The sequence below is a fragment of the Dunckerocampus dactyliophorus genome, chromosome 8, assembly GCF_027744805.1.
Source record: "Dunckerocampus dactyliophorus isolate RoL2022-P2 chromosome 8, RoL_Ddac_1.1, whole genome shotgun sequence".
In the NCBI taxonomy this organism is placed as follows: Eukaryota; Metazoa; Chordata; class Actinopteri; order Syngnathiformes; family Syngnathidae; genus Dunckerocampus; species Dunckerocampus dactyliophorus.
In genome coordinates this window covers 12,844,054-12,867,118 of record NC_072826.1, presented here as the reverse complement: position 1 = coordinate 12,867,118, position 23,065 = coordinate 12,844,054, and the positions used below count along the sequence as shown (strand labels likewise).

General features: G+C 41.2%; 1 protein-coding gene across 1 annotated transcript in view; it reads left to right on the top strand.

Annotated features, from left to right (window-relative positions):
• igsf21a (immunoglobin superfamily, member 21a) overlaps positions 1-23,065 on the top strand; it is a 229,489-nt gene that overhangs the window by 51,048 nt on the left and 155,376 nt on the right. The window lies entirely within an intron of this gene.

Genomic DNA, 23,065 nt, shown 5'->3' with positions numbered 1-23,065 from the left:
CGCGGAAAACGGGATGGGTCCACGGATTGATCGTTTTGTATTAACGCTTCAGAGTTTTTTTTTGTTTTCTTTTACAAAACTTCAGACATGTTTTTAAGTTAAACATACGCCAGTGGAAACCATAGCAAAATATCTGTCTAAAATGTTTCTTACATATTTTAGACAGTTAGTTCCTTTCCTATCCTGTTTCTTCCATAATTTAGCCAATTAGCTTTTTACTCACACTGCTGCATTTTTACGTAGGTCTAGCTCTGTGTTACATGGGCATGTTAGTCCTGCACTGGCTGTACAATACACACACATTTTATCTGCTGAATTTCTCAAGTGTACACTGGACAGCACTTCACTATTTGAGTTTTTCATATATTTTTTTTCATAATAATTTTTTATTGTTACATTTTTCACCTGCAAGCATGCCTTTTACTATTCAGTGTCTATATTTTTAACTTTATTTAACTGTGACTTTCTGTTGGAGATTAATAAAGTACAGTGTTACCTCAGTTTTCAGATGCTCCGGTTGTCGTAGGAATCGATTTTTCACATAAACTATTGCCAAAAATATGTCTCCGTTTTCATACGCTGTTTAGCTTATTGAAACAGTGCGCATTATCAGAATGCCTGCGTAACATTCTACAGAATTGAGTGTCCAAACAAAGAATCCATGCGTTGGTAACTCAGTCTCCCAGTCTGTTAAGAAAGGAGAGTGGTTCTATTGATATGTTGGGACACTACAGAAATATTCCAGCCGTGGACTCCTTTAATTATCTTTATTGGGTGTGTGTGGGTGGTTTATTTCTTCATAGAACGCACACAGAACAATAAACAAAACTCTGTCCTATTTCTTCCTCCTAATAAGCACTGCTCAGATGCTTGCTCAGACAGTATGTGCTTTTTATTTAGTTCACGTGAGTATGTATACCGCTCTGACCGTCCAGGCGTTAAAGTTAAGTTTGTGTCGGACTAGAGGGAAAGATCAGGGCTCTTCCGTCCCCTCCCCACTTCTTCCCGCCACCCATCACTGTCACACCCAGAACCCATCACTGTCTTCCAAAAGGTAAGAGTGATGTTGAATGTCCATTTGTCCATTTATTTCATAATTTATATGTTTTTCGCGTTGTTTTCTGCATGTAAAACCATAATTATACTCTATGGAATTTGTGTTAGGATTCATTTATTTTTGGGTGTCTAGAATAGATTCATTGGATTTACATAATTTCTTATGAGAAAAATTGATTTGGTTTTTGTCTGACCTTTTGAAACGCATTAATGACGAAAACGAGGTTTTACACTGTGTAAATAGGAAATGGGGAACTAACCTGTTTGTGTAAGTGTGACATAGGGAGTGAACACTGTGCTTTTCATTTTGCCGACGTGATGCTGGAGACTGTACGTTGTCTTTTAATCCCAGAACCTGCCAGATGTGATCCATCTACGTCTGCTCACATTAATTTCCCCTCTTGTCTCTAATGCAGTTTGGCCCAATTAACACAGTAGCTCTTTTAACAGTGGGAGGGGCGGGGGGCGCATGTGTCAGAGTTGCAGTTGGCTGCAGCTTAGAGCTGAGTGTGTTCCAAAATGGAGGGACAGCTGTGAATACCAATGCTTCCTGCATCCCCCAACCTGCAAAGAGTGATAGGTTGTGCTCTCTGCCTTTGGCTTCCTCAAGCCACTTTAGAAATGCATCATCTCCAGAAGGTCAAAAAAGGTGGTGGGGGGGGAAAGCTTAAAGGCACACATGGGTGCACAATTAGAAGAAAAACTGAGAAGCCTAATGGGGAATTTGGGAAGTTCCTGGTTTATGCACTTTTAGGGGGAATATAAAAGTAATTTTCAACCCAGTTCAGCCATCCGTGTGCCTTTTTGAGCATAGAAACAATGGGCACCATTAGGGATAGGTGGTTCCAATGTAGGCGTGAAGCTTTTACAAACAGATGCACTTTACTCTTAGGCACCCGATTTGGCTAATTTCTGGACTACAATCGGACAACAATGTATATTTACAATATTGATAAAGTCAAGAGTTAAAAGGACAACAGTAGTTCCTTTGAAGGTTCCACCCCAGGGACTGTGTCTGAGTTCACACAACTAGATGGTTGGTGACATTTTTTTTAACAATATGGTACCACGTAAAGCAAGAGTTTAGTATCGCCAATACTGATGCCCATTCTTGGCAAAGCAACATGTTTGGAAAATAAATAATACACTATGAATACCAGCTGTTAAATCCAATATAATATGTAGAAATTAAAAAAATTCATGCTAACAGGTAGCTTTCTGCTGATCATTAATGCAGGTATACTACTATAGATTATAATTAAGGATACTTAGCCAACAAGTGTTAAGACATGTGTAATTTATATGACACTAGAACGCACACAGAACAATAAACAAAACTCCTAGTGTCTCGTGACACTCCTAGTGTCACGAGACGAGGCATTGCACGAGATAGGGTCTACGAAATGAGACAAGACGAGATTTTAACAATATATTGTAATACACTCATTTAATTTCTACTACGTTACAGTCGTCTACATTCTGTGTGTTTGCTCCTGGCCCTGCCTCTACCCACCGAGACAAAGAGACTGTATGACTGACAACAGGGTTCACCCCATTCATGCCGCTGTTCAATGGAACAAACTTGCAAAGCACAGAGAGAACTTTCTTCCTGCCTGTTTGGAGGTGACAGATGAGGAAAACAGACACACATGCACATGGCAATATCCATCCATCCATCTTCTATGACGCTTATCCTCACTAGGGTCGTGGCTCTGCTGGAGCCTATCCCAGACTATGGCCGAGAGGCAGGGTACACCCTGGAGTGGTCGCCAGCCAATCGCAGGGCACATACTGTATAAACAAACAATCATTCACACTCACATTCATACCTATGGACAATTTAGAGTCGCCAATTAACCTAACATGCACGTTTTTGGAATGTGGGAGGAAGAAAACCCAAGCACGAATGGGGAGAAGACACAGAGATGTCGAACCCAGATCTTCTCAATCTCCTGAATGTGTACCCAACATGCTAACCACTAGGCCACCATCCGGCGGCACCACATGGCAATATATTGAGCAAAATTATCAAGTTCATTTTGGTTTATTGTGTGATTAAATAATCACAATAATTAATAATGACCCCAGGCGTAGTGCCCATGAGACATTTATTTTCTGAAAGAGAAATCTTTTCATGTTTTAATCTTGTGAGATATTGTGACACGAGACCCTTACTCTACACACATTGTCGAAATAGTTGGTATCAGAGGAGGAAAAACCCGCACGTATCACTGAAATAATTGGAAACTGAAACAAAATAAATAACAGATGGAACTCAGACATTGCCTTTGAGTTGTGTTTCAAGAGAATGTTTAAAAAAAAATACAAGCATCTGACAAAAGTGGTGGTACCCTTAACCTAATATTTTCATGCGCACTGTTTTGAAGCAATTAGTTCATTCAGGCGCTTCCTGTAACTCTCAATGACACTCCTGCACCTGTTGACAGGCATTTTGGCCCACTGCAAACTGTTATAGCGCTCTCAGATTTGATGGGTTCTCCATCCTACATGTTTCAGCTCTTTTACAGATATTCAACTGGATTTAAATCAGGCAGAATAGTCCAATGTTTCGGCCATAACTGTTTTTGAGTGGCCATTGTCCTGTGACCTGTTACTCTGAGCTGCCTTGGTAGTCATAAGCACAGTTGACCAAATTGCTGTAAAAAGTAATTAGTTATAGTTACCTTCCTAAAAAGTAAATAAATAAGTAACAGAGTTACTCCTTCATAAACGTAATTTGTTACTTTTTTGAAAAACTTTCAAATATGCCCAAAAATTTGTATTTAGCTTTGCAGTGTCGTTGAGAGATGTTTGATGAAATTAGAGTTACTCACAATGGACGCAAACAACACTTTGCTCTGAGATATAATGTATGTTTTTACATTTTACACCAATGACGTCGAAGTAGTGCCCGTATTTATAGCCTGAAAACAACACTTTCAACTTGACAGACCACTCCAGTAAATGAAAAGAACCGGTATCGTATATTTTTCTATCTCAAAAAACGTTTGTCATCGTTCACTTCCAAGAGTGGTTCAAAAGACGCGACTCGCTCACGAACGCCGTACCTTGATGAGGGAGCCAGCGAGAGGATAACAGCCGTGAGATATCAGTGCATAGTAACACAACGCATTTCACGACCGTAACGATGCTGTGACGTTTGAAGTCGTAATTTCTGAGTTTACCCGTCACCTGAAAACAATCGTAACAAAGAAACAGGAACAAAGTGTTCAAACTGAACCAAACTAAGTGCGCTATCAGAGCAATCACACTAGTTTTAACCAAAGCATATGTGACAAGTGCGAACACAGGCTGTTTCTCTTGGTGCTAAACACTCTTTTCAGTCCGACAGCAATGTCACTGGGATGTCTTGGCTTGCGGTGTCAGATACTGTGATCCTTACATTCTTACACCACTTTCACACCAACCCCACCATCTCACCTCCCAACCAGCTAATAGTTCCTCATTTGCACAGCTTGAAAGGCTGACTAACAGGAAATAGCCACAGGACAGAGGACATGTCTGCTTTGACAGTGCCACGCCAGCTAGCGGGAATCATTAGGCGACAGCAGTGTTAATGCTGAGTGATCAGTGGTGGGTGTAAATGTTGCCACGGGGGCAACAACGGTGATGAGGGATCAAACTAGAATACAATACCTTTTAGTTCAATCAGGGCACATTTCATCATCCAGTTCAGCTGCAGCAAGGTGTGATGATCAAGGGGAAAAAGGCCACTAAAGGTAACTATTGTAAGGTTACATTCAAGCATTTCAAGATGTTGCGTCAATTGTGAAGTGATTTAGTTTGTCAGAATATGAATAAAAGAAGCAGCTCAGAAAAGTGCCATCATTCCTCTGTAAAAATAGATGGAACGAGAGGGTGCAGGCCAGTGGTGTCCAAACTTTTCCCATTGAGGGCTGCATACTGAAAGGATGCGTGGGGACACTTTGATATTTTTAAAATGTCTAAATTGTTGTTTTTTTAGTGTGTTATACAATAGTGACAGGGTTTTCCTTCATCGATCATGGGGTAGCTTAGGGCTGAAGGAGTTTGCGTTGTGTTTTGAAATGGCTCCAGTTCTAATAATTGCCGTTGGTTAAGGACTTTAGACATTTTGAAGCAATTCTTACCTGTAGGCATGATGGAATGGTGTGATGGAATTTTCGGTCATGTTTGTAAATGTTACTGTAGATTGTGAATATTGCACTGAAGCTTAATTTGGAGAAACCTGTGAGCTCTCATTAAAGTTCTAATACACTAATGGAATTATCCCTTGTTTACCGCAGTTAATTAGTTCCAGACCGATAAAGGAATTTCCGCCAAGTAGGATTCCATATTTATAAATCAAATATTTTCATAATTAGGACATAGAAAACCTGTTTAAAACCTTCTGCATATGGGTTTTAACATTATTAGAGCCCTCTAGACATGGACTAACACCCCTATAGTCACCTTTACACTCATATTAGCCAATATAGTAGATATAATCAAAGAAAGTAAGCCATTTCAGGTGTTCATGTGGATTTTAGTAAATGTCTTCCGGACGTGTGACATCGGGAATTCAGAGCTGAGTTTTAGCTCAGGAGTATGGCCACAACAGAACCCCATTTTATTGTTATGATTATGATGAAGATTATTATGAGATAATTCAAACCTGCAGTAATTGTTGTTGACCGTGAACAGGAAGAACAGGAAGTACCAGGCAACCAAAATAAGAACATGAGAGCTGGGGCCTCATCTATAAAGCTTGACTTGGCACAAAAACGGGGCCGAAAAGTTGCGTACGTCGTTTTCCACACAAAATATGGTACCTATAAAAACACAACTTGACGTGAGAATGTGCACACCGCTACGGCGCCTTTGTCGTTGGCCTACGCACCTTTTGGAGACATGGCAAAAAGGCGACGCACATTTTAAGTGGGGAAGTGAAATCATATGTTAGAAATAAACATGCAATGGAAGCCAATAAAGATTTATCCATCATTGCATGAAAACATCACGCCGTTATTGATTTGTGGAAAGTGTCGTTATTTGCCATGACACTGATGGACATCATTTGGCATTTATCATGAAACACCATTGCGCACGAGCGTATAGTATCCAGACTAAAGAGATACATGAAAAACACAACGCAGCGCTTGAATACTTCATCATTTTATTTCATAGTCATGATATTATGTGTTTGATGAATATTAATTATAGCAAACATCAGGTTGTTTATTACGTTTACAAGACACAGAGGTAATATGTCCTTAGTGCTCCGTTTCTCGCTTTTTTTGGACAATTTATAAAAAAAAAAAACTTGCATATGTCAAGTATGTAGTCAATAGCAACATTTATTTACCGTGCACGGCCTTTATTTGTGTGGATAGCGTCACGGCCGTGTGCTTGACGGAAACTTCCTCTTTCCTTTCTCACAAATGATGGGCTTTTTTTTTTGTTGTTGTGCTTTGAAATAACACACGTTAGTCCCTCATAAAATAATTATAATATACTTAATAGTTTAATGGTGTTAAAGTCATCATTAAGTTACATGTAAATGTCCATCTGGAATTACAGCAATTAAGTTTTGATATAACTTCTTCATTCCCATTTTGAAAGAGATTTTGCTAAGCTTATAGTCATCTAAAATGTGGTATCAATTAGGAGAAATGTACAAACATGAAACATGAAAATGGAAATGTGTGCCTTGATATCCGACCAGTTTTTTGTAGTTGTTTTTTTTGCCTCGGTTGGCCCTGCTCCATTCGCACAGAAGACAGCGGACGTGCTGCCGTGCAATCTTTGTTTTGATATGCCACTGCTGTGTCTTCCAAATATGATACTTTTCCTGTATTTCCGCCTCCATTTTCGTGAAAGCCCGCTTCTTCGTCCTCGTTGTCTTCCCACCTGCCGTGATTCCAATGCAATCAAGGCCTTTTAAATACGGACGGCGCATTCATGAGTCGCTTTGCATTGACCTTCTGTGGTGAAGTGGAGGCGTGGAAAGGGTGTGACTTGAGGCGGAGCTGCGTACTCACGCTTCTCCTCAAGGTAGAATCTGTGAACCACAAATTGCGTGAACTTTTTTTCGGTCTGAAAATGACCGCACATTTTGGGGTTCTGGCGTACGCAGACTTTCAGTCAGATTTCCATTTTTATAGATGAGGCCTCCTGGACTGTGACAATGTGCTTACTATGCATATTTTTTGACTAATAATAGGCAGCAGTCAACCATGTAACAGCGTTTTAAACGCAATAGAGGGCGCAATGTTCGATCCACAAAGTGGCGAGGGAAAATATGTGTCGCGCCATAAAGCTATTACACAGTTGTGATGCATGCAATTAGGTTTGACATTAAAGGTAATTGACGTAGATTGGCCTGTGAGGTTTAAAGTACAGTAGGGTACAGAAGTGACTTGTGTGTTTTGTGTGGGTGTGTGAGTCATAAGTGCTTTGTTTTGGGACGTTTTTGAGGTGAGGGGAAGGCTTTGAAACAAGTACCGTAGTCTCCATAACAGTAGAAAGGGTGGAGTGCGAGCTTGAGGAAGATAATTGCACACTAATGTAAAGAGCAAGATGATCGACCATGTCAGCCCCGCAATCAGTCAGATCACGTGTAAGTCAACACAGTCAACACAATAGAATGCATTGAGCCGACCCTTCTGCTCTGATGGTGGTGCATTGTGTGGAAGATCGTGTGGAAGTTATCCCAGTCATCACATGACGTATCTCCACAAAAGCATGGCGCTGCCACAAATCCGTCTCAGATGTTTCAACCTTATTTCATTGTTTTAATCAGCACTCCAAACCCCTCCTGAGCATGTAGTCGGGTTTGGGTGTGTTCCCATTCGTTTGACAGTAAAGGTTGAATGCTAAAAGGAGGCTCTGCTTACCTCGCCAAAACACTGTTGCTCTTTAACAGAGGTGACTCGCAGGAGAGGACTTTGATGCGTCTTTTGCTGCAACGGTCCTCAGAACCACGGGTGACTCTATTGAAGCGCATCTTGAGAGACGGAAGAGGTTTAAAAGCTGCTGAAACAAAACACGCCGGCAGTGGGCTGGTGATGCAGGCAGCGGGAGGGCTGGCAGGACTTTAATCCTGGCCGCAGTGCTGATAAATGGGTGCCAGAGTTTCATTCATACCACTGCGCTTGGCTCCTGAGTGACGATGGAAATCCTGCATGCCCGTGAGGCCTTTTGATGTTGTAGCCAAACATGGATCATGGCCCCTGCGCCCGGCCAGTCGGGGGCTGCTGGTGCTGGGCTTACAGGTGGATGGAATCAGGACCCAGGTAACTTTGAGGCAGTCCCAGAAGAGCCGTTTCTAGGATGTTTGAAACTGCAATCACTTAATCAGTGGCTGAAAAATGTCACAACATTCATGGTATTATTTTTTTAAACTTGTAATGTTACATTATTATTTCATAGCGTGGTGAATGTGCAGGTCACAACTTGTCCACAAGTGTTTTGGAGTTGTTGGATTGTGTATTTCCTGAGTTGTTATTGGTTGTTGTTGCTAAGCGGTTGTTGCTTGTTGTTCGGTGGAGAGTAGGGGCGTAACGATTCATTTTAATAACGATTCAATTCGTATCATGATTTGTGGTTATACAATTCAAGGATGACATTTAGAACGATACGATCCGAAACGATTCAGTAACTTTAAATCGATTCAATAACTTTTTAGCCAAAAATTCAACCAGTGTGACTGTCAAATAAATAACTGGATACTCAACAGTGCAGGTCAAGATTCCTAGATTCTAGGTATAAAATAATTATGGATAAAAACAAACATGTAAACAACAATTACTGGCAAATGCATTCACATTCTATTTGAATAAAGCACAACTGACATTTCAGGTTGAATTAACAGGAGGCTAACCTTTTCTGCTCCCATTTTCAATATTGAGTAAATTTCCAAACATTTAACATCTTTATCATTAAAAGTGCTAAAAAAACACATCCATATTAAGCCTGCCATGCGTAAACCCAATGCTTTATTTCCTAGTATCGATGCAATCGATTGATTACCTTTTAAAGTATGTCACTCGGAATAAGCTGCAATGTGTAATTGCTTATGTTTACACTATAAGTGATTAAACAATGACATTTGCAACTTATTAGGTTATGTCCAAAATGTACTTAAATAGTTTTGTGTGCTTACACAGTAGTTCAATAGCTGCAAAGCCGGGTGAAATACACACGAAATCCACACGCTACAGGATGCAAAACTCTACGAGGGCATACGTCTCGTCACACTGGCCCCGCTCACAAGGCAGCTAATGTCGGAGCTACCTATGCTCTGAGTTTTGGCAACACAGGTCAGTCCCGTGGTTTCATCACATCGAAGCACGGTTCCAAATGAGAGGAAAAACACAGGGCATGACAAAAGTATTTCCACATAGTGGCCGTGCTGGACCTCCACTTTCTCTCATATCGCAGGAACAGTATGACAGAGAATTTTAGCCGCTTTGAAACCGTGACTTTTTTTATACCGCGGTATATTTTGAAATTTTGAAATATTTTGAGGTAGGTATGGGTAGGCCCATACCTACCTCGAAGATGATGATGTCTTACTGAGGAAGCTGAAGATGAAGGTGATGGAGTGGCGAAGTATGTCCCCTCGAGACCTAAGCCCAACTGAGCACCTCTGGGGTATCCTCAAGCAACGGAAGGTGGTGGAGTGCAAGGTGCTCAGCCTCTTGAAGTCATCCTAGTACAATATTCATGTTTGCTCCACCAGTCAAAACCAATAGAGCAATTTCTTTGAGAAATCATTTTTGAAATTTTACAAACAATTGGTTGAGAAATGCGCCATGTACTGCTGCAACAAGGACTATGTGCCTGATAATAATTTAAAACATTCTTGTCTTGGATACCATTCAACATCGATAGGGTTTATGCTTTTATGTAGTCAGTCATCCATAAAAGGTTGGATTGGATTTCACAAAGAGCAAAAAACTCTGCAGGGTTATTAGGACATGCCTTGCCCAAGGACAGCTCAGCTGTGGAAGTCAAAGGAGGCAGCATATTAAGGTCATGACTGACCCCCCCCGCCCCTCCCTTCCGTACAGTAGGATGAAATTATGGTGAGATTCAATTAAAAAGCGCATCCTGTCCTTGGGCTCGGCCCCAGTGCCACACTTCATTTAATATGCTCTTTTTTTAAAACATTACAGCCCGCCCGCTACTTGTGTGATGATTGTGTAAGCACGGCTCAGCATTAACGAGTCGCGTACAAAGTGATGAAGTGGCGAAGTTGAAAGGTTCTCCTGCTCCATGCCATGGAGGGCTGAGACACTGCAGGTTTGGTTTTCTTTCCAGCCAGTCACTAAATCTGCAGCAGGTGATTTAATTGAAGGAGGTGTTGATCATTAAATCACCTGCTGCACAAACTGGTTGGAGAGAAAACCTGTAGTGTGTTGGCCCTCCATTGACACATGTTCTTTGGCCAAAGGCTGCTGAAGTTAACAGAAGTACAGTATGTGATACAATAGTCAGTAAGCCACCAGCACAAAGATGCGAACTGGAGAGAAATCTCAACACACTCTGTCGTGATCTCTTCACTGAGGGTATCGTTTGCAATAGTTGTACTTCATCTTTTTTCTACCGCATCAAGGCCGACCAGTCTGTCTTTTATATCTGAAAGCGTTTGTATTAACACAGGCGCGGCAAAAAAGACGATAAAACGCTCCATCTCAGCTTGATTTTCCCTTCACTAAATTTTACCCGTTTGACATTCAGTGTGCCCATTTTCTCCTCCCTCATTTCCTGCTGGCGCGCATGACCTGCGCTGGTGCAAGGCTTCACACGTTGAATGCACAAACAGTGATTGATACATTCCATGTTACCACGACAACTTGCTTCCGTGGCAACGTGGAGGCCTTCATTAATATGGCACCCGAGTTTCGTATTGCTTATTCAGGACACAATGGAATATCTCTTTGTGAGAAATGTAAAAAAATATATATATATATATAATGTTTGTTTTTTTTTTACAAAGGAAGCAAAGAGTAGCAGCTTTGTGAAATATCTGATTCCAGTGTGAACACTTGCCATGTATTGTATGCACCTGCGTTTATCCCGTGCATGCGTGTAAAAGCCGCCTGACATCTACATGCAAAAGACCCAAACTGATTATACTGCAGGCTTTTACAGAAATTGGAATTAAAGAGCGGTGAACAACAAGATAAACTCCTATTTGGAAGATTACTTTTTGGGGAGGGTATTAGGCTTTGGGATTTGGGGAACACAATTTATATTTGCGCTGCAGGTGTCCACTTTGTTTTACGAGGCAAACAAACGCGGCCGACCAGAACCGACAACTTATAACACGGCCTGATCGTTTTTCTGTCTGCAGCTGATTTGCTGAATTAGAAGGCTGTCTGACGTTATCTCCTCACTGCAAGTTTGTTTGCATTGGGGGCTTTGTGCGGACGTCCAAATGTGAAAAGCAATAACATTTAGCTAACAGGCTCACATTTATCTGATAGTACTTTTTAAAAGAAGTCATTGCTTTTGTTCAGCTGTTTCCACAAGTATGTTGAATAACGAGACTTTGTCAAGGTTTTTCATTGTTTGATACTATTGCAAGGCGAATATCAACATTTATCCATCAGTGGACGTGTAAGAAGCTTTTATTAGGAGGCTTTCGCAATCCACACCATTTATTTTGTGCCTCCACCAAAACAGACTGTATTTATAATGTTAATTATTTGTAAGGGTGACGGATATCCCATATTTGTTATGAAGGAGTGAGAAAAGCATGGCAGATATGCACCATATTTACTGTATAGAACGCTGTAATTGGTGTGTCAGTCGATGATGATAAATTGTTTTAAAATGCCAGATGGCTGACTTGTTTTTATATGACCGACATCAGGGATGCACTGTCTCCATGCCAGCAGTTATTATATTCATATGCAAGGGAACACAATCTTTTCCAGGAGCCTCTGAATTTTTTCATGTTTGGAAATGATTTTTAATATTGGAAATAATGGAAATAAAATCCAATCCAACTATCACCATCATAAAAGCTTTATCAACTGTATGAGCAATGTTTTAAAGCTCCCATATTGTAGTATTTTTCAGCAATTTTTAATAAGTCTCAGAGGCCCCACAAAAGTGTATTAGAGGTGTTTTGTCCAGCACTGATGCTGGAATTTAGACAATTTTAAAGTGCTTTTAGTAAGCCCCACTGGAAAGATGTCATTTTGTGTGTGCAGCTTTAATGCTAATGAGCTGTGTTTGTCCACACCTTTTTCGGACATAGTGTGTGGTATGGAGTGGGAAAATATAAGAAAACGTTAGCATAAACATAGTAGAGTAACATTCCAATATAAAATAAGGTAATAAATAAGATTACTGTAAATGAATCAAACTGAAAAACAAAAACAATCAACTAGTTTAAGGGCGACTACGATGAGGAAGGGAGGTTGAAGGGAGAAGCCTGTCTCTCACACAAAGTCACGTACGCGTTGTATAAATCAGCCAATGAGATGAGAGCGTAGGCGGTGCCCCGATAATCAGCCAATGAGATGGGAGTGTAGGCGGTGCCCCGATAATCAGCCAATGAGAGCATGAAGCGTCAGAAGGCGTCACCAAGTGTACTCTGTTAGTCATGGAAAATGTTTCCCTCTCTCCGTCGTGCGAGCTATTCAAATCGAATTTCTGAACTTGCACCGATATGACGCTTTACGTTATATGGAATTTCTTACGTAATACGATGCAAAAACTTAACATAAATTCTTTACGTTCAGTGGAATTTAGGTAAAAGGAGGTTTACGTTATGCGAGGTTCTACTGTATACTGTTACTCTGCATGTGTCCAACGTGATAATGCCACATATCACGGATGACAACGTTACATTAAAGCGATAGTCCAGATTTTTTTACATGAAGTTGTATGACATCCCCACCAGCAGTGTAATCCATTAACAGCGATTTACCCCCACTTGGTCCCCTAAGCTGCTTTTGCTGCCTTGTAGTTTCTTTCACCTTGTGTGGTTTTTATGCCCCCATATTGTAAAGACTAACTTTGCGTCCTTAATTAATTGAATGTATGCTAATTAATATCCTGGGACTTTATGGAATGTAGCAGGGCTTGTGGTCCTGACGCTCATGAAACTCACTTGGCGGGTAAATGCTTCCTCGACTGGCAGACCTCCTAATATAGATCCTTATTTGGATTGGTACCAAACTGGCACCTGAAATTGATGCACTGTTAACTGGCAAATTAAAAACAGTATTCCAAATTATATAGATTTTTAATTATTATTATTTTTAAAATAAATGGTTTACCTGATAAATGCAGACTGTAGTGTTGGGAGGCTTGATACCTAAATATCGACACCACCATACCCAATGTTTCCAATAATGATATAGATTTCCATATTCATGATGAATATTTTTTGACACATTAGAAGGAGATGTGCTTTTGAGAGAAGTTATATAGCAAGAAATATAACTTTAAAAAATGTCTTCAGAGTCTTAAAGACATCATTTTGGAACTTTTCTTTCTGCTTGTAATTCTAAGTAGGGGTGTCCCGATACAGCTTTTACACTTAATAATTCTTTTTGGAGATACCATCAGTGGCATTTTGAAAACTAACCAAGAAGATTTGACTCAATTTGATTCAATTCTATTTATACAATACATTACAACAGAAGTTATCTCAAGGCACTTTACACGTGAGCAAGCACACGGCGACGGAGGCAAGGAAAAACCCCTCTAGGGAAGAAACCTTGAACAGAACCCAGGCTCAATGGGGCGGCCGTCTGTCTCGACCGGTAGAAAGGTAGGAAGACAGAGTAGAGCGACAGATAGTGTATTGAGCGAGAGAACCAAATAGGGGGTTTAAACAGCAAGGGAGGGTTGAAATGGGGAAACATTTCTTATCAACAACAGCAATGGTCCCATGATGATGATACAACGCTCACAGCCCGCTCAGAAAATGCGAGAGCTCATGATATCAAGAGAGACCCCTCGTCTAGGCCACTGTTTCCCAACTTGTTTTGTCTTGTGTTGCCCCGGAGTCTTTTTGTCATACTATGAGTACCCCCTCACTCATACTTGTTGCTAATTCTCCAAAAGTAGAAATTGAGATTACAACTTGGAATTACTCTCAAAGTGGAGTGTTCTACTGGGTTTATAGGGCACCGAGAGCTATTTCAGGTAGTGGTGCCCGGCCATGTGGTGCTTTATATGTGAGGAGGAGAATTTTACTATCACGATTGTAAAAACAACTAAGAAATTAATAAATAATAAGGAAGGGGGGGGAAAAGCAAAACAAAAGCAAAAAAAGCAGCAGGAGCTCCAACTGTTCACCATCCCCACAATGATGAGAAAAATCCCAACACAAAAATGGATTGGGTTTTTCCTGTTCCCCGTGTCCGACTCCTTGAGAGTTTCATTGGACTGAACTAGTATTACACATTTAACACACACTGTTAACAAACATGAAAACAGAAGCTTCTTGGTGGAGGTACGGGAAATAGGAAACTGAAAGAGAAAGTGACAAAGTTCTTTTGCAACGGTGGACCCTTTTTTCTATGTTGTATTTTCTGTGTGGATGCGACACTTGTCAGCAATGGCGTGATGTGCCTGAAGCACCTTCAGTTTGAGAGGATGCTGATTGCTGTGGCGGATCACAACAGACAGTCGCTGGCACTCTTTTGGCCAATATGTGTCATTTAGCACAATACATCATATCGATTGGTTCATGTTTGTTTCATCTGTGAGCAACTATGTTTCACCTCGCAAGCTCTTTTTCTGTTCCTTATGTTCCTATAAATCTTGTAAAGACCTACTTTTTTGGAAAGAGCTTTACTTGCCGTTCTTGCTTTTTCATTGGCAAAATCAGGGGTATCTGCTTGACAGGTGCTTTCAATTCCAGACTTGGCTATACTCATCAGATTTTTTAAAACTTTAACAGGTTCTGTTCCAAAGTGCTCAGGTTTACTAAGATGAAAGATCAGATCAGAAGGTCCATGGTCAAATGTCCCTCTGATCTTCAAACTGGCGTTTATTGTTGTATAAAACCAAACCATTAGGATTTTAAATTATATTCCGTTCATGGTAGTGGAGATTAAAAGTCAGTCAGTGGATGTTCATTTCCTCCTCCTTTTGACTACGCAGAATTTTCCATCAGTTATCTTTTAGGCAAGCCAGAACCCCATTAATGAAAGATATCTGCTCCTGTATGGTGGTTATTAACATCAAAAGTAAAATCGGTATGCAGTTTTCACAATGTTTTACAGATTTCACCCGTTGGTTATTATTATATCGTACCAAACTGAATAACTTATTGAGTTTGAATGATGAGGTCAAATCCGTGTCGTCACCATTTTCCAACAACCATCTTTAAAGTACTTTTAATGAGAATGCAACAATCAACATGCTGAATATCCTCCGGGCTGCACTTTTAACACCCTTGACTGACAGGGAGTGTTTGCAACTGTTATGTGGCTGCCTAGAGGGCACGACCTTTCCAACGTGGTGCAAGCACCATATCCCGCCCTCTTCCTGTGCCAAGCATGCAAGACAATCCCAGCGCAACACACACACGTGCACTACTCGTGCTTGTTGTCAGCTAGGTTGACCAAACGGCTTGGCCGTGCTGTTTTTTTTTTATTATTAGAAAGTGATTAAAGAGTCATGTCTTGTTTGAGCAGCATTAGGCCAGTCTTCTGCAAGCGACGTAATCACTGAGAGTCTCTGGTGTGGGCGGCTTTTTGAATCAGTTTTGCCAAAAAGCCAAAGAAAAAGCCAAATATTTGCTCAGTTAATCCTCCGACGTTTGAAACGTTGACAGGAATTTTCACTGAATTTAATTTGCAGTTCTGAAACAGACATTTTTCCTTTCAGTCTGTTTCGTATGGCAACATATGCTAGCCAGTTGTGTTCTTTTTTTTTGTTGGTTTAAAAAATGCAATCTTGAGCAAGTTGCAAACAGTCCCTTAAAAGCAGGGGTGTCAAACTGAACCGCACTGGGGGTGAAATCTCAAAGCCGACTTCAGGTCGCGGGCCGAACACGAGAACGCACCCTCTGGATGAGCCAGAAAAAGGGAGTGGGTGACCGTAGGATATATGACTACGGTTGTTTTGGTTGTTCATTTCATTAATGTGATTGTTGATCAAGCACCTCTTCGTCATTCTCTCGATGTCCCGGCAAAAGCTCCTGTATTTTATATCAACACATAAACACCACCATCTGGGAGACGTGTAACCACTGAAAAGTTTGCTTCTGTGGAATGGGCGGAATACGCGTTTCCCAGCATGCTTGATGGAGTTTAAATTATCATTTTTGACTGTTTAAGGTTTTGTACAGACAGGTTGCAATAGTTTTAAAGTGGTGTAATTTTAATCATGTAAAGTTAAACTATTATTGATACTTTGAGCCCGAATCTGGCACCTTTAGTATCAATGGTTGTGCAATTAGTGCTAAATATAATACTATGGCCACTTAAGTTCAACAATGCTAAAGGAATAGTTGAAACTGACAGAATTACTTTATTGCGCAGATCCTCGCAAGTGCATTGACTGATGAGATCCGCAGTATGGCCTAACTTAATAGTATTTTCCAAACAGTCCCGCGAGCCACATAAAATGAAGTGTTCAGGCCACATTTGACTGGTGGACTTTGAGCTTCACACGTGCGATTTAAGGGATTGTTGATGTTATTGTTATTGGGTTTCTTGTTGGATGCAGACTCCCACAGTGACTGACAACAAAGCTGTAAACACACACACACACACACACACACACACACGCGCGCATCCCTCAGCCGTGACGCAAATGTGAATGGCAACTGATGAAAAGCCCACACTTCATGCGGTATTTATGTAAACGTGGCCAAGTATTTTAAGTTGCAGCTCACTCCTCTTGCTGAGCTTATTTTGAAGACCAAATTGATGATAAAAGTGGTCAATCAGTCTTCAACCCCTACCCGACTCTATTCACAAAAAAATATTTTAGCCCTTCATCTCTTTGCTGAATAATGTATTAAAACTTTAATAAACCATCCGTGAAGAGTAAGAGCTGCAACTTCCTTTTTATTTGACTGTAAAATATTAATTTTGACTCAATATTGGCTGTAAATATGCTTCCGTTTTGGGTTGTTTTTTTTTTCCACTGATAAGTGCAACACTGGGGAGCCTTGGTATTTTTAATTTGTTGTCCATTTACAACTCAACTTGAGATTCAAATTCAAATGGTCACTTTTTGAAATACAAAATGTATTTTTTTTTACTGATTGTAGCAACATGCATCAATACTGTATAAACAATGTACACTTATTTCTGTTGTTTAACTTGTTTTGCAACACAGATAATATATTTTCAGTGGCTGCTGATGTGCCAGTAAAGGTGGTGCACTACCATAAATCACAGGATTCCCCCCCAAAAAACCCACAGATTTTGGTGGTGGCCCATCAGTGGATGTCTTTTGTTTGCTCGTTTCAGCTCAGCAAATTGCCGTGATTAATGGCAGAACGCTGAATTTGCAGCCTTCATTCGATGATGTTGTGATAGATGAAAACAAGACAAGGGCCTCTACAAGCAGCTAATATATGCCAATTACACGCCCTCTGGTCGACCACTCCACACATGCTTAGGCCTAAATGGGCTTCAGTTTGAGGATAATTTACCGTTATTAGCTGCGCTAATAGATAGGTATATTGAACATTGTCCTCTTGCTTAGGAGCACAAATATCTTCCTTGTTTACGCTCTAATTGCGAAGGAAACTCATGGTAAAGCATGACCTTTGGTGGTGTTTGTGCCATATGGATATGGCCCCCTTTAGCCTCCGAGTCCATGAGGTCGACCGGCGTAAAGAGAAAAAAATAGGCAATTACTGTGCTTGAAATTCAAGGAGCCATTTGGATGACGTGACCACGATTGACTTGCGTGGGAATGAGAGCTCGTGTAACGCAGCCTGCATCTGCCCCGACTCCTCCAGACGTGAACCACCCTGACGAGTGCATCACCCGTGCAATTTGCTCTTTTGAAATGCTTCCCCATCCTTTCCTGCATGGTTTCCACTACTGGCAACAACGTATTTTTCCAGTGTCACACTGAATTGTCCACGATGCATTTGTGCACCAACACCAGTGGACCACTAGACCATTGAAATATTGTACTTTAAAGGAGCGCTACCTTGCTCATTTCAGGGGCTTTTAAAATGATATTGTATCGGGGCACTATAGTAAGTTTCTTTTAATAAAACAGTTGTCCTTCTTTTATTGCAGTTAATTGGTTCGAGACCCGACCAAGATAGGTGAATTTCCGCGAAGTAGAATTCAAATATTTTCATCATTAGAGCATAGAAAACCTGTTTATGACCGTCGAAATACAGTTTTTTATCATTATTAGAGCCCTGAAGACATGAAATAACACCCCTATAGTCAACTTTACATCTGTGCCACAGGGTATTGTCTCCCTGGAGAAACTAGTTGTAGCGCACACATTCAATTGTATTGTCTGGCTTAATATGAAATTACTGACAATATTTACTTATCTTGGAAATTAAATGTTTCCAAGTACCCCCTGCAATTAGCTCGCCTACCACTAGGGGCATGCATACCCCTAGTTGGGAATCACTGATTTAGGCTATAGTCCAGGGGTCGGCAGCCTTTACTATCAAATGAGCCATTTTGCCCCCTCACCCACTAAAGAAAAATTGTCTGGAGCGGCAAAACATCAGCTTAAAACAACATCTCATAAACTTCCAAACGTTAGAATCTTTCTTAATTTTACCAGTTATAACATCAGAATACAACATATAGAAGTGCAGGGTTGTGTGATAGTGAAGTGCAGGGTGACAGTATGCTGGTTAAACCTAACTACCTGACGCCTCAAGAAATGTGCAGTACAGTGAAATGACGACGACGAGCAGCTGTGGCCAGCGACATCTGTGAGCAATGCACTCACATCCACAGTGAATTACGAGTCTCCCCCAGTTTTGATTGGCTGTCAGATTTGGAGGGAATTTGGAGGTATCAAATTAGTTCAGAGGAGAAAAAGCGGCCAGTGTTGATCAAGTACTCTTGCTAGTACCGGATCTGGCTAGCATCGGATATAAACTTACACAAATTTCACAAACAAACTAATGTAAACTTACCTGATATGTTTACTCTGGTGCCGACAATTTTCCATGCCACTGCTTTTTTTGTTTATATCTCTATTTTCTTTTTAGAACTGTCAAATAGCTCCGGAAATCTGACACAGCAAGTATTATTCCTCCATGTTTACCTGCAAGAGCATACTGAATAGCATCCTGTCCGCTCATTGGTCGGTCAATGAAACGCTCACTGATTGATCCTCGTCTGGGTGACAGCGATGAAAAGTTGAACAATTTTCAAGTCTCTGGGATCCTGTCACAAGCCAGCGTATGCACAATGACATGCATGAGCACAAAATTGAATATTCACAAATTTTCGCGCTGTCGATTGAAGATGAATGGTGAAGGCGCCTCCAGTATGTAAAGCCCATCAGTGCACCTATGTGGTTGTTCATTTGACCCCCTCGTGCGCAGGGCTGGACTGCAGGGATGACCACTGTTACACGTTGGTCTACTTTGAAGTAAATCACTATGTTTCAGAAAGTGTTGAGTGCTTGTTTTGAAAATGTCTCCGCGTTTTTTTGTTGTTTCTCGCCACATTTCAAATAGGTGTAAGGTGTTTTTGGGGCGACATACTGATGGTTAGGCGTTCCTTCCTTGCGCTCATCCAATCACCAGTCAGAACTCAGCCAGGATGCATTCACAGTCTTTTTATTTTATTATTATTATTTTTTCTTCCCCTGTCCTGTCCAGCATTTAAGGCAGATAGAATTGTAGATCTAAATGCCCTCAAGTGCTCAACAGATTTACTCTGCCAGGGAAAGTGTGAGATACACTTCCCCTGTTATACAAAGTTTATTTGACTTTAATGCTTGTTGTTATGCAAATTTGGAGTGGTCGGACCGGAGCAGGAGGGGACAGAGAAGAAGAGAAAAGAAAACAGAGAGGGGGGTGCGGGGTTAAAAGAGGGGGACAAAAGAAAAGACAAGAGACAAGGACAACAGCAGCAACAACAATTGTGACAACAACAACAGAACAACAGAACCAATCAGGACTACATCAGCAAATGTCTGTCACGACTATAAAGACCCTGACGGAAAGGACAAAATAATATCAACAACCACAATGACAATACTGCATTGAAACAGTCACACATAATAGTAGTCATGAAATGATGAACTATGATAGTGATCACAATGACAATACTGCATTGAAACAGTCACACATAATAGTAGTCATGAAATGATGAATTATGATAGTGATCACAATGACAATACTGCATTGAAACAGTCACACATAATAGTAGTCATGAAATGATTAACTATGATAGTGATCACAAAGACAATAACCGTAATGCACATCATTGTAAAAACTATAATCATATTGCTGACATCACCGTCGCTGGAATAAAACCAACAACATAATAACACCCTGGTTAACTCAGGGAGTAATGTGGGGAAGTACGTAAGTACTGTGAGTGTGTGCATATGTACGTGTGTACATGTATCTCTGTATGTGTGCAAGTCCTCATATATATAAAGGTGCAAGAATGTGTGAGCGTGTAATTGTCACTGAGAATGCATGAAAGGAAAGGGGCCCCCCTCCACCGCCCAGAAAGCCCCGCTCCAAATAGCCAGGCTGAGCCCAGAAAGCCAGAAAGCCACCAGGCCCACAGGGGCAGGCAGCACAAAGATCAGCCCCCCAAGAGCCAGCCCAGAGAACCCTCCCCCCCGGGAAGACCAGCAAGGGGCTGCAGTGAGGCAATTCCAATCAGAAACAGGGCGCCAGTGGACCGGAGGACAGCCAACCCCCGAAACTGGCGACAGATCACACCCCGCAGAGGCAGACGGGCACCGGGGGCCACACACCAGCAGGCCCAGAGACGCCCCCGCAACCGGAAAGAAGCCCGCCCACGCTGGAAGCGCCAACCCCCTCAATTGGCCTGGGAACGCCTCGGGATCCGCCGGGAGGAGCTGGATGAAGTAGCTGGGGAGAGGGAAGTCTGGGCTTCCCTGCTTAGGCTGCTGCCCTCGAGATGCAACCTCGGATTCGGATAAGCGGAAGAAGATGGATGGATGGATGATAGCAAGTTGTCTAAGCCCTGAGGCAGCAAAGCATGCCCATATATCATGTTGCTCCCTCCAGCATGCTTCACAGTTGGGATAAGGTTTTGATGTGGGTGTGCTGTGTAATTTTTTCCTCCACACTTGGCATTGTGTGCTCTTCCCAAACAATTCAACTTTGATTTGATCTGTCGACAGAAAGTTTTTGCCAGAAATGCTGTGGAACATCCAAGTGCTTTTTAGCAAACTTCAAACATGCAGCAAAGTTGTTTTTTGACAGCAACGGCTTCCTCCTTGGTGTTCTCCCATGAACCCCATTCTTGCTTAATGTTTTACGCATGGTAGATTTGTCAACAGAGATGTCAGCATTTGCCAGTGATTTCTGTAAGTCTTCAGTTGACTCTAGGGCTCTTTTTTTAACCTCATTGAGCATTCTATTCTGTGCTCTTGCAGTCATCTATACAGGACGGCCACTCCTCGGAAGAGAAGCACCAGTACTGAGCTTTCTCCATTTATAGACGATTGGTCTAACTGTGGACTAATGAACATCAAGACTTTTAGACACTTTTGTAACTTCTTCCAGCTTTAAATAAGGCAATAATCGTAAATCTTCTGAGAGCTCTTTTGAGCGGGGCATGGTACACATCATGCAGTGCTTCTTGACAAGATACTATTCTAAACTGGTGGGTGATTTCGAATGGCAAGAGCAGCTTTACGTCACACCTCCGATTTTGTCTCATTGATTGGACTCCAGGTTGGCTCACACCCGACTCTGACTAGCTCTTGGAGAATCCGTAGCCTAGAGGTTCACTTACTTTTTACTCCCTGTCCATGTTTACATGTTATTGTCCATAAAAATATGAAAACGTGTCATTGTATATGTATTATATATATATATATATATATATATTAGTTTCAGAAGACTGTGTTTATTCTGGTGATTTACATGAAGATCAGACTACATTTTATGAGCAATTTATGCAGAAATCTCAGAAATTCCAAAGGGCTGACATCATTTTTCTTCCAACTGTATATTCTTATTCCATTCAACACGTGTGTTTTGTTGTTCATTGAAATAAATGATTACAGCACTCTTCACAAATAAAGGATCTAAAATATTCTCCACCCAAGGCCAAATTGTTGCCAATAGTATTCCAGATCTTTCCAGATTAATTGATTTGTAGTTAGATGAATGTATGGATGAGTTGAGGGAGCTCACTCAGTCACTATCAGTATGATGCACACACAGCAGTACACCACTGCAAGCTACAAGCACGAAAAAACATGACAGTGTCAATCAAAACTGAGCATTTTTGTCATCGTAAAGGCACATTTTTGATACAGCTACTGTGATTTGATACTTATTTGTGCAGGTGTACCCAATGAAGTGATAAGCCATCCTTGCAACCATGCATACCACCTTTCTGCAGAATTGACGGTCACAAGTCCAGACTGTTCTGCTTGTGGGTTTGTGTTAAGTGGTTGGGATTTTTTTTTAAAGAGGATGATGAGCTCAGTGTTCGCCACACGTTGCCTCCACTAAGGTTTAATCATTCAACTTGACTCTTCAGAGGAGAGCCCTCAATGCTGCTGATTTAATAAACATGCCTTAATTGAGGTACACGGATGTGACAGACACTCTGATCTACGTCTTTATGCACGATAATGCGTTTCGTACTTCTGTCACATTTGCTGAAATGTAACGCTTGGCACACATCTTAATTGTCTCCCAATCTTTAAGACATTTTGGATGCTTCTAACCTTCTGAGACTTTTATTTTTCTTTTTTTTCTGAGACAGAGTTACGGTCGAGGCGCTGGAGCCTACCAGCTGACTTAAGACCGTTAAGTCTCTTGACCGGTCGCCAATCAATCCCAGGGCAACTGACTGGGAATTGATCCCACACCAAC